This window comes from Stegostoma tigrinum, chromosome 14 (assembly GCF_030684315.1).
Source record: "Stegostoma tigrinum isolate sSteTig4 chromosome 14, sSteTig4.hap1, whole genome shotgun sequence".
NCBI classification, from domain to species: Eukaryota; Metazoa; Chordata; class Chondrichthyes; order Orectolobiformes; family Stegostomatidae; genus Stegostoma; species Stegostoma tigrinum.
Window position 1 is genome coordinate 61,992,318 of NC_081367.1, and position 9,993 is coordinate 62,002,310.

The following is a 9,993-nucleotide window of genomic DNA, read 5'->3' on the forward strand; positions in this document are numbered from 1 at the left end:
CAGCCTGGGGTAACTGTCTGTGTGGAGTTTGCACGTTCTCCCCATGTCTGCATAGGCTTCCTATGGGTGCCCCGGTTTCCTCCCACAGTCCAAAGATGTGCAGGCTAGGTAGATCAGCCATGTTAAATCACCCACAGTGTTCAGGGGTGTGTAAGTTATGGGGGGATGGGTCTGAGTAGGATGTTCCAATGGGCGGGGTGGACTTGTTGGGCCAAAGGGCCTGTTTCCACACTGAAAGTAATCTAATCTATATGACATCCACAGCCTTTCCCTCATCAATCAACTTTATCACGTCCTCAAAGAATTCTATTAAGTTTGTAAGACATGACCTTTCCTGCGCAAAACCATGTTGCCTATCACTGATAAGCCCATTTTCTTCCAAATGGGAATAGATCCTATCCCTCAGTATCTTCTCCAGTAGCTTCCCTGCCACTGACGTCAGGCACACCGGTCAATTATTACCTCTATTATCCATGCTACCCTTCTTAAACAAGCCGACAACATTAGCATGTCTCCAGTCCTCCGGGACCTCACCTCACCTTTACATTTCAAAGAGAGAGCTTTATTCCTAAAGAGAGAGCTCAGAAGAGCCAGGAGGAGACATGAAAAGTTGTTGGCGGATAGGATCAGGGTAAACCCTAAGGCTTTCTATAGGTATTTAAGGAATAAAAGAATGATGAAAGTAAGATTAGGTCCAATCAAGGATATTAGTGGTAAGTTGTGTGTGGAGTCAGAGGAGATAGGGGAAGCGCTAAATGAATATTTTTCAACAGTATTCACTCTAGAAAACAAAAATGTTGTCGAGGAGAATACTGAGTTACAGGCTTCTAGACTAGTTGGGATTGAGGTTCACACGGAAGAGGTATTAGAAATCCTTCAGAAGGTGAAGATAGATAGATCCCCTGGGCCGAATGGGATTTATCCTGGGATCCTCTGGGAAGCCAGGGAGGAGATTGCTGAGCCTTTGGCATTGATCTTTAACTTGCCATTGTCTACAGGAATAGTGCCAGATGACTGGAGGATAGCAAATGTGGTCCCCCTGCTCAAGAAGGGGAGTAGAGACAACCCTGGTAATTATAGACCAGTGAGCCTTACCTCAGTTGTTGGTAAAGTGTTGGAAAAGGTTATAAGGGATAGGATTTATAATCATCTAGAAAAGAATAAATTGATAAGGGATAGTCAGCACGGTTTTGTGAAGGGAAGGTCGTGCCTCACAAACCTTATTGAGTTCTTTGAGAAGGTGACCACACAGGTAGATGAGAGTAAACCGGTTGATGTGGTGTATATGGATTTCAGCAAGGCGTTTGATAAGGTTCCCCACAACAGGCTATTGTACAAAATGCGGAGGAATGGAATTGTGGGAGATATAGCAGTTTGGATCGGAAATTGGCTTGCTGAAAGAAGACAGAAGGTGGTAGTTGATGGGAAATGTTCATCCTGGAGACCAGTTACTAATGGTGTACCGCAAGGGTCGGTGTTGGGTCCACTGCTGTTTGTCATTTTTATAAATGACCTGGGTGAGGGCAGAGAAGGATGGGTTAGTAAATTTGCAGATGACACTAAGGTCGGTGGAGTTGTGGATAGTGACGAAGGATGCTGTAGGTTGCAGAGAGACATAGATAAGCTGCTGAGCTGGGCTGAGATGTGGCAAATGGAGTTTAATGCGGACAAGTGTGAGGTGATGCACTTTGGCAGGAGTAACCAGAAGGCAAAGTCCAGGGCTAATGGTAAGATTCTTAGCAGGGTTAGATGAGCAGAGAGATCTCGGTGTCCATGTACACCGATCCTTGAAAGTTGCCACCGAGGTTGACAGGGCTGTTAAGAAGGCATACAGTGTTTTAGCTTTTATTAATAGAGGGATTGAGTTCCGGAACCAAGAGGATATGGTGAAGCTGTACAAAACTCTGGTGTGGCCGCACTTGGAGTATTGTGTACAGTTCTGGTCACCGCATTATAGGAAGGATGTGGAAGCTTTGGAAAGGGTGCAGAGGAGATTTACTAGGATGTTGCCTGGTATGGAGGGAAGGTCTTACGAGGAAAGGCTGAGGGACTTGAGGCTGTTTTCATTAGAGAGAAGAAGATTGAGAGGTGTCTTAATTGAAGCATTTAAAATAATCAGAGGGTTAAATAGGGTGGATAGGGAGAATGTTTTTCCTAGGATGGTGACGGCGAGCACGAGGGGGCATGGCTTTAAATTGAGGGGTGAAAGATTTAGGACAGATGTCAGAGGTAGTTTCTTTACTCAGAGAGTCGTAAGGGAATAGAACGCTTTGCCTGCAACGGTAGTAGATTCGCCAACGTTAGGTACATTTAAGTCGTCATTGGACAAGCATATGTTCGTACATGGAATAGTATAGGTTAGATGGGCTTGAGATCGGTATGACAGGTCGGCACAACATCGAGGGCCGAAGGGCCTGTACTGTGCTGTAATGTTCTATGTTCTATGTTCTAGAATGCTGACTTGCACAATTTTGTTGTTTTTAAATGTTGAGCTAACTAGAAAAAAAATTACACAGTCAAGTGAATCTTCCAGCCTTAATATGGATGCAGAGGAAATTTGCTTCAAGAAGAATGTTAGACTAAACAATGTGGACACAACACTGAATATGGAGATTCCTCTCTTCAGCAGAAAAGTTTAAGTCAGATTTATGGAAGGAAATCAAAATAAAGCGATTTGACTTCATACGTTGGGAGAAAATATTTCCAGTGACCAAAGATTCAATTTGAGAGGACATAACCTAGGACAGACATTAAAACAACTAGAAGTGTTTATTTTGAAGAAACTGATTGTATGATCTGGAAAGCAATGCCTGAAGTGGTAGTTGAAGCAGTCCAAACAATGAAATACACAGTAGAATTGATTAAGTACCTGAAGTGAAGCAAAATTTCTTGGTTATCAGAAAGAAGCACAGAAATGTGTTTAAAAATTTCATTCAAATATGCTTCTTGCACAATGTATTGTTTTAAGATTAACTTGAAATGGAATAATATAATTGGTGCAGTATTTGGATATATATTTGATTAAGTTGTGCAGCATGGGCATCATTGACAATGACATTATTGCTTTGCCATCCCAAAATACACTTGAGAAGTGGGCAGCGAATCACTCTCCTTCAGTACTCTGTTATATTATCGTCACAGATGTCCTGCACTGTGAGATAAACTAAAGTTTGTGAACTATCAATAATAAAGGAACAACAATGTGTTTCAATAATACTGAACGATACAACAGGAAATGATTTGTTTCATGCAGTGAATGGGTAGAATCTGGAATGCTTAAACTAATATCATCATGTTGGCATTTACACTTGTGGCTTGCAACCACATTAGATAAGCACCTGAAGATTAATGTGTGTGTAATTAGGCGGAAAGAGTGAAGGAGTAGAAAAGTTAATTGGTCCTGTAACAGGCTGGTGCAGATTCAGCAGGCTTCATGGCCTCCATGTTTGTGATAACCATTCTCTGTTAAGGCAGTTTGAAGATTGGAGGGGAGCCTAAAACTTTGGAAATTCATAATCACCTGCTGTCATTATTTTTCACGATGGCAGATGTCCTGGTTGTGGGAGGAGGCACCTTTAAAAGTTGACCCAAACTTTCAGTTAGATGCTACACACTGCTGCCATTGTGCACAACTGGCATTGAAGTTCAGGTTTAATGAGATTAATGTTTTAATCAAGTCAGCGGCTTCCTATGTGTTGTTGAGGTGCTGTTGGAAGTTGTACTGCACAGCAAGGTAAGCATAGTTCATCAGCCTCCTGAATTGTGTCCCGCAACTGGTGAAAACATTTAGAGAAACCAGAATATGAGTTCTTCCGCTGAGAACATCCAACCTCTGCAAGTGTAAAGTTTCTATGGCTTCTCTAGGTCAACGGTATCAGGTAGGATGTTGAAAGTGGAGAATTTAGTAACAGTAACAATAAATTAAAGGCAAGGAGTGATGATTGTGTGCTGTTTTGTTAAAAATGGTCATTGTTTGATACTTGTATGACTTATACGTTTATTGCCACTTAACAATCACAAACGTGAAAACTATCTATGGCATTTCTGCTGGAGCATTACCTGCTCCAATTTGTAAGTAGCTGAAAATAGGGCTGAACACTGTGCCATCATTCCACTTCTGATCATCTGTTGAACAAATGTTGTTGTTAGTACTGCTGAAGAGGTTTGGATTGAGATCGGTGCTCTGAGGAAAGAGTGATAATATATTGTGTTTCCACCAACTTTGTGCCAGGTATAGTACTCGCCAAAGGACAGGTTTTCAATGTTTCTAATTTTATTTGGGTTTCTTAAGGCTGCCTTCTATAAAATGCTGTCTCCCTAAACGGGTGGTACTCAACTCATTTCGAGTATTCAAATTGTTGGCCTTGTTCTGACTAAGGTAGCAATGAGTGCTTGTGTTGAGTCCAGACAGAGCACAAAGATACGTTAAAATTTATTGGATCCAATAGTAGGAAGCAGGGCAATAAAAATGAAGCTAGCTCTTGTAAATTGTCAAGAAGCAATTGGTTGCATATCAGTTTCACAAGAACACCATCACATCAGTCTCCACCGTTCAACAAAATGCAGGATTTCATTCACAAATCTTGCTGTTAAAATCCGCATGAAACTCAATGTTAATGGTATTGATATTCAGTATGAAAACAACTGCTGTGGCATTTCTTATCATCAAATTTGCCAGCAACACTGTGTCCCTTCAAACTAACTATTTATACATATTATAAATTGATGTAGGAACAACACCACTGTATCCTCTTCAATACAATTTTCTAAACTGGAGATGATCTATCTGTCATGGCTCCTGTTAATCGGGCAATCTTATATTCATGTTAATATATCACTCCAACCACAATGATCTCATATCTTGTGCAGTAATCTTTTATAAATCACCTTGTGTACGGCATTTTATAAATCCACATGCACTACACCAACCAGTTCCCCCTTTTACAGCATGATTGCTGCATTCTCAAAGACATCTAACCAATTAGTCAAACATATTTAGGTGTTGAAAACGTCTGATAATCAAACTGCACTGAAGGTGAGCTGAAATTCAAATATTGCAATTAAGTTCAGTTGCTACAATTTATCTGTCTACCAAATGCAGACACTGATGTCAGGCTTTCTTCTGCTGCCTAGAAGACTGACAGCTAACCAGAAGCAATGACTGCTACATGGAAGAAGTAAATATATTTCCATGCTAATGCATCATAAGGTGCAGGAACATCGCCCAAAGTAACATTGCCATTCCAAAACTCAGTTCCCAAGGCAAGATATCTCCATCCCAGTACTGGTAATCCTACAGGCACTGTTGAACTCTCCTGCTGGACGATTCACCACACCTAAAGTGGTGAGATGTCACCTCATCCATGTTTGGTAACTTCTTCCACATTCACATGTAGGAAGAACTGAGTAAGATTTCCAAATTAAGCACCTATATTCGCCATTAAAGATTTCATTTCTAATCAAATATTTAATCATCTTGTTTATTTACTTTTGCCCATGATGGACACCAACACTTTGGGCATCTTGTTTCAGAAAGAAAAGGATTCGTATTCATGGACACATTGTAGCTGTTGAACAAAAATAATGGATAAATGTGTAAAAAACACCAATTTTTAATCTCGCTTGGTTTCAATCAAGGTAGAAGACTGTACATGCAATTCATGATTGACTATGTAAAGAACAACCATTTTAGAAATGACTTGGTGGATATGCCTAAGTTACAACACAGCAGTGAATTACAGCAGCTCAGTGAGGGATTTGCCCACACATATTCAGGTAAAACATGTGGTCCATATTAATTAAATGAGGGCAAAATGCCTGATGTTAGTGAGTATGTGATATAAACATGTCTCCACTGAGAATGGGAGAAGCAAATTTTTCATAGAATAATTCTGAATCAAACCAAATATTCATTTGTCCATATTATCTCCAGAACGTTGATCTCAATGATTCCAAAGCTTTTCCACTTCCCACCACCAACACCATCACCCCAACCTTCCACCAGCAAGCCCTACAATTTCAACTTAGCACAGAGATGGCATTTTTATGAATGTGTTCTCTGAATTTGATGTGAGCAATTCATTTGACACTTGACTAGGTCAAGTTTCAGTACTGACATTTTATTAATAGATAAAACAAGTTTCAAATTGAAACTCTAGACACTATACAAATTTCAGTCATGGTGAGGAAACTCTAAGCGACTTTGGTCCATTTTTAGATAAGGCACAATTTTTGATTCTGATTAAATGAAAACCGGCAAAGATGTATAAAATGGTCAAACTTATCAAACCATCTTCAAAACTGCAATTGCTGCTGGTTTTTGTGGCTTAGCTTGATTGTGTAAATTGAATGCTGGTAAATTATTTGGCTTTACGGCTGGTCACATGGAATTCCCATTCACTATCTTTATGACAAAATAAATACCGACTAAAATATCTGGGCCTCATTTATGAAGGATTTTAAGGCTGATTTTGAAAAAAAGCACTGAGCCCATCATGTTGTTATTTGTGTTGTTTTCTTTCTTCAGAAGAATAATATAAAATATCAGGCAAAAATTGCAAATAAACAGACTAAAGATGGAGGCCAAAATAACAAATACTTTAAAACCCCAGTACATATTTCCCTGGTGAACTTATGTAAATTGGATTGAAAGTTATCCAAGCTACGCAAAAGATAAGCATGCTAAACATTCTGTGTTTTGCTTCATTGAAGTTATCTGGAAGGTAAGAAATGGCAAGAACTGCAGATGCTGCAGTCAGAAGTCAACAGTGCAGAGCTGATGGAACACAGCAGGTCAGGCAGTGTCAGGGGAACAAGAGAGCCACATTTCCATTCAGGATCCTTCATCAGGACATCATATAGATGTTGTTGTTGGAGAAAACCGACCACAAAACTGCAGTACAAAAATCCAATATAGCCGAGTAAACAATAGAATGTGAATGAGGATTCAACATTGCATTCAAAATGATTATCTCATTAAAGTGATGAGTATTTTTTCTGAAGAATATGGTGCAAGTCCAATTAGCCAAGTAGTATGTATTGCACATTACCCCAGCTTAATATACAGCTCAGATCTAGAATTGGTTGTCCAATAGAAGACAGAGTGTGGTTGTAGATGGAAAGTATTCAGCCTGGAGTTCAGTGACCAGTGGTGTTCTTCAGGGATCTATTCTGGGACCTCTGCTCTTTGTGATTTTCATAAATGACTTGGATAAGGAAATGAAAGGGTGGGTTTATAAGTTCACCATTGACACAAAGGTTGATGGAGTTGTGGATAATGTGCAGGGCTGTTATAGGTTGCAACATGACATTGACAGGATGCAGAGCTGGGCAAAGAAGTGGCAGATGGTATTCACCCCAGTAAAGCACGCAGTGATTCATTTTGGATGGTGGAATATCAATGCAGAATACAGGGTTAATGGCAGGATTCTTTGTGTGGAGGGACAGAGGGGTCTTGGGGTCTATGCCCATAGATCCCTCAAAGTTGCCACCCAAGTGAACAGGGTTGTTCAGAAGGTGTATGTTGTGTTGCTCTTTCATTAGCAGGGGAATTGAGTTTGAGAGCTGCAAAGTTATTCTCGAGCACTGTGAAACCCTGGTTAGATCACATTTGGAAATTTGTGCTCAGTTCTAGTTGCCTCATGAGAGAAAGGATGTGGAAAATTTAGAGAGGTTGCAGGGGAGATTTACCACGATGCTGCCTGGACTGGAGGGCAGGACTTATGAAGAAAGTTTGAAAGAGCTAGGGCTTTTCTCATTGGAGTGAAGAAGGATGAGAGGTGACTTGGTAGAGGTGTGCAAGATGATGAGAGGCGTAGATCTCGTGGGTAGTGGGCAATTTTTCCCAGGGTGGAAATGACTATTACAAGACGGCATAATTTTAAGGTGATTCAAGATAGATATAGAGGAGATGTCAGAGGTAGGTTCTTTATACACAGAGTGGTGTGTACTTGGAATATGCTGCCAGTGATTTTAGTGGAGTCAGATATATTTGGATAATTTAAGCTACTGCTGAATAGGCTCGTGGACGATAGTAAAATGTAAGGTATGCAGGGTAGTTTGATCTTCGAGTAGGATACTAAGTCTGCACAACTTTGTGCCTTCGGCCCACGATGTTGTACTGTTCCACATTCTATGTTCTATTTTCTAAAACAAAGTCAGAGTTAGCGTTTTGGTTCCAGTGACCCTTCCTCACAACTGCTCCTGAGTTCTGAGGAAGCGGCACCAGACTCGAAACATATAAACTTTGATTTTTGTTTACATTACAAATGCTGCCAGACATGGTGAGCTTTTCCAGAAAGTTAAATTTTTGTTCCTGATTTACAGCAGCCGCGGTTCTTTCAGTTTTCCATCAGCTAAAGTTAAGAGGAGAGAAACAAGCTAGTCACAATTGGCGTGTGATGCTCATGCTAATAAGCAAGTTCCAAGGCCAGAGAGAGCAAGAACAGTGCCAGTTACAGATATCTGAATAGATGACTGGAATGTGACCTGATATTGTCCGTCCCTGCACTAAGGAAAACAACGGAAAATGACGAAAGGGGTAGGGGGAGAAATTGGGTCAAATGTAACAAATGGTTAGAATCCAAGAAAACATTGGGAACAGGGGACAGACGATCTGGGTCAAAGAATGGGCATCTAAGGCTTGCAGTAGTAACAAAAAAGAAACTGTAAAGAAGAGCAGAAATTACACTTGTATTTTACAGGTCAAACCTAGAATGAAAATAATACATTTTATCGCTGTTGAGATTGAAACTGTGGGTTAAGCTGGCATTGGAGTCATCACGATGAGTGAATGTGCCTTGAGCAGCATCAATGATGGAAGAATATCGCAGGATGAAGAATGACTCTGGTCTGCAGCGCAAGATAATATGAGCTAAAAAGGGAAGCAGAGAGGCCACAAGTTATTATTATACAGGATAGGATGGATTGGCAAGCACGGGAAAGATATTGGGTATATCAGAAGGAACAGGGACACAATTCTCATGCAACAGATTTCAGGAGGTGACACTGGTGGTAATACCAGCAGGACAAATTACTTGTCAATTTATTGGTGAATTTATTCAGCAACCATTGGGGAATAATGCTGGAAGTAAAATTATGGTTCACTAGGGTCGCACCTATGTGAATATAGACTGGGTTAGTGATGCATACAAAAGACATATTAATTAGGGAAGCTAAACAAGGCAGTTCAAGATAATTGGCTGGATCAATATCAATTGCACAAGGAATGACATTATCTAGGATGGGAACAGAGAAAAATGGGCTTTGAGAAATGTAGACAGGACATTTGTTGGGAGCCAGGAACGTTCATAACTTTCAGGACCCATAAGGAGCTCATTACTCCATGTCCCCCAGTGGTTAAAACTACACCAGAAACTTGGTGTGGAGAGGCTCAGCACAGGATAGAAGATGTGGATGACAGATGAGGGAAGGGCTGCAGATGTCATATACATAGACTTCAGTAAGATGTTTGTTAAAGTTCCCCATGGTAGGCTGATGGAAAAAGTGAAGTTGCATGCAGTTCAGGATATACGAGCTAGATGGATAGAGAACTGGCAGGGCAACAGGAGACAGAGATCTGTAGTGGAAGGGAGTTTCTCAAAGTGCAGATCTGTGACCAGTGGTGTTCCACAGGGTTCTGTGTTGGGACACTGTTATTTGTGATTTACATAAATGAACTGGAGGAAGGGATAGAATGTCTGATCAGCAAGATTGCAGATGACACTAAGGTTGGTGGAGTAGCAGATAGTGAACAGAACTGTTGGAAAATGCAGCAGAATATAGATAGATTTGAGAGATGGGCAGAGAAATGGCAGATTGATTTCAATCCAGGCAAATGTGAGGTGATACATTTTGGAAGATCCAATTCAAGAGTGAACTATATGGTAAATGGAAAAGTCCTGAGGAAAATTGATGGACAGAGAGATCTGGGTGTTCTGGTCCATTGTAACCTGAAGGTGGCAATGCAGGTCGATAGACTGGTCAAGAAGGCTT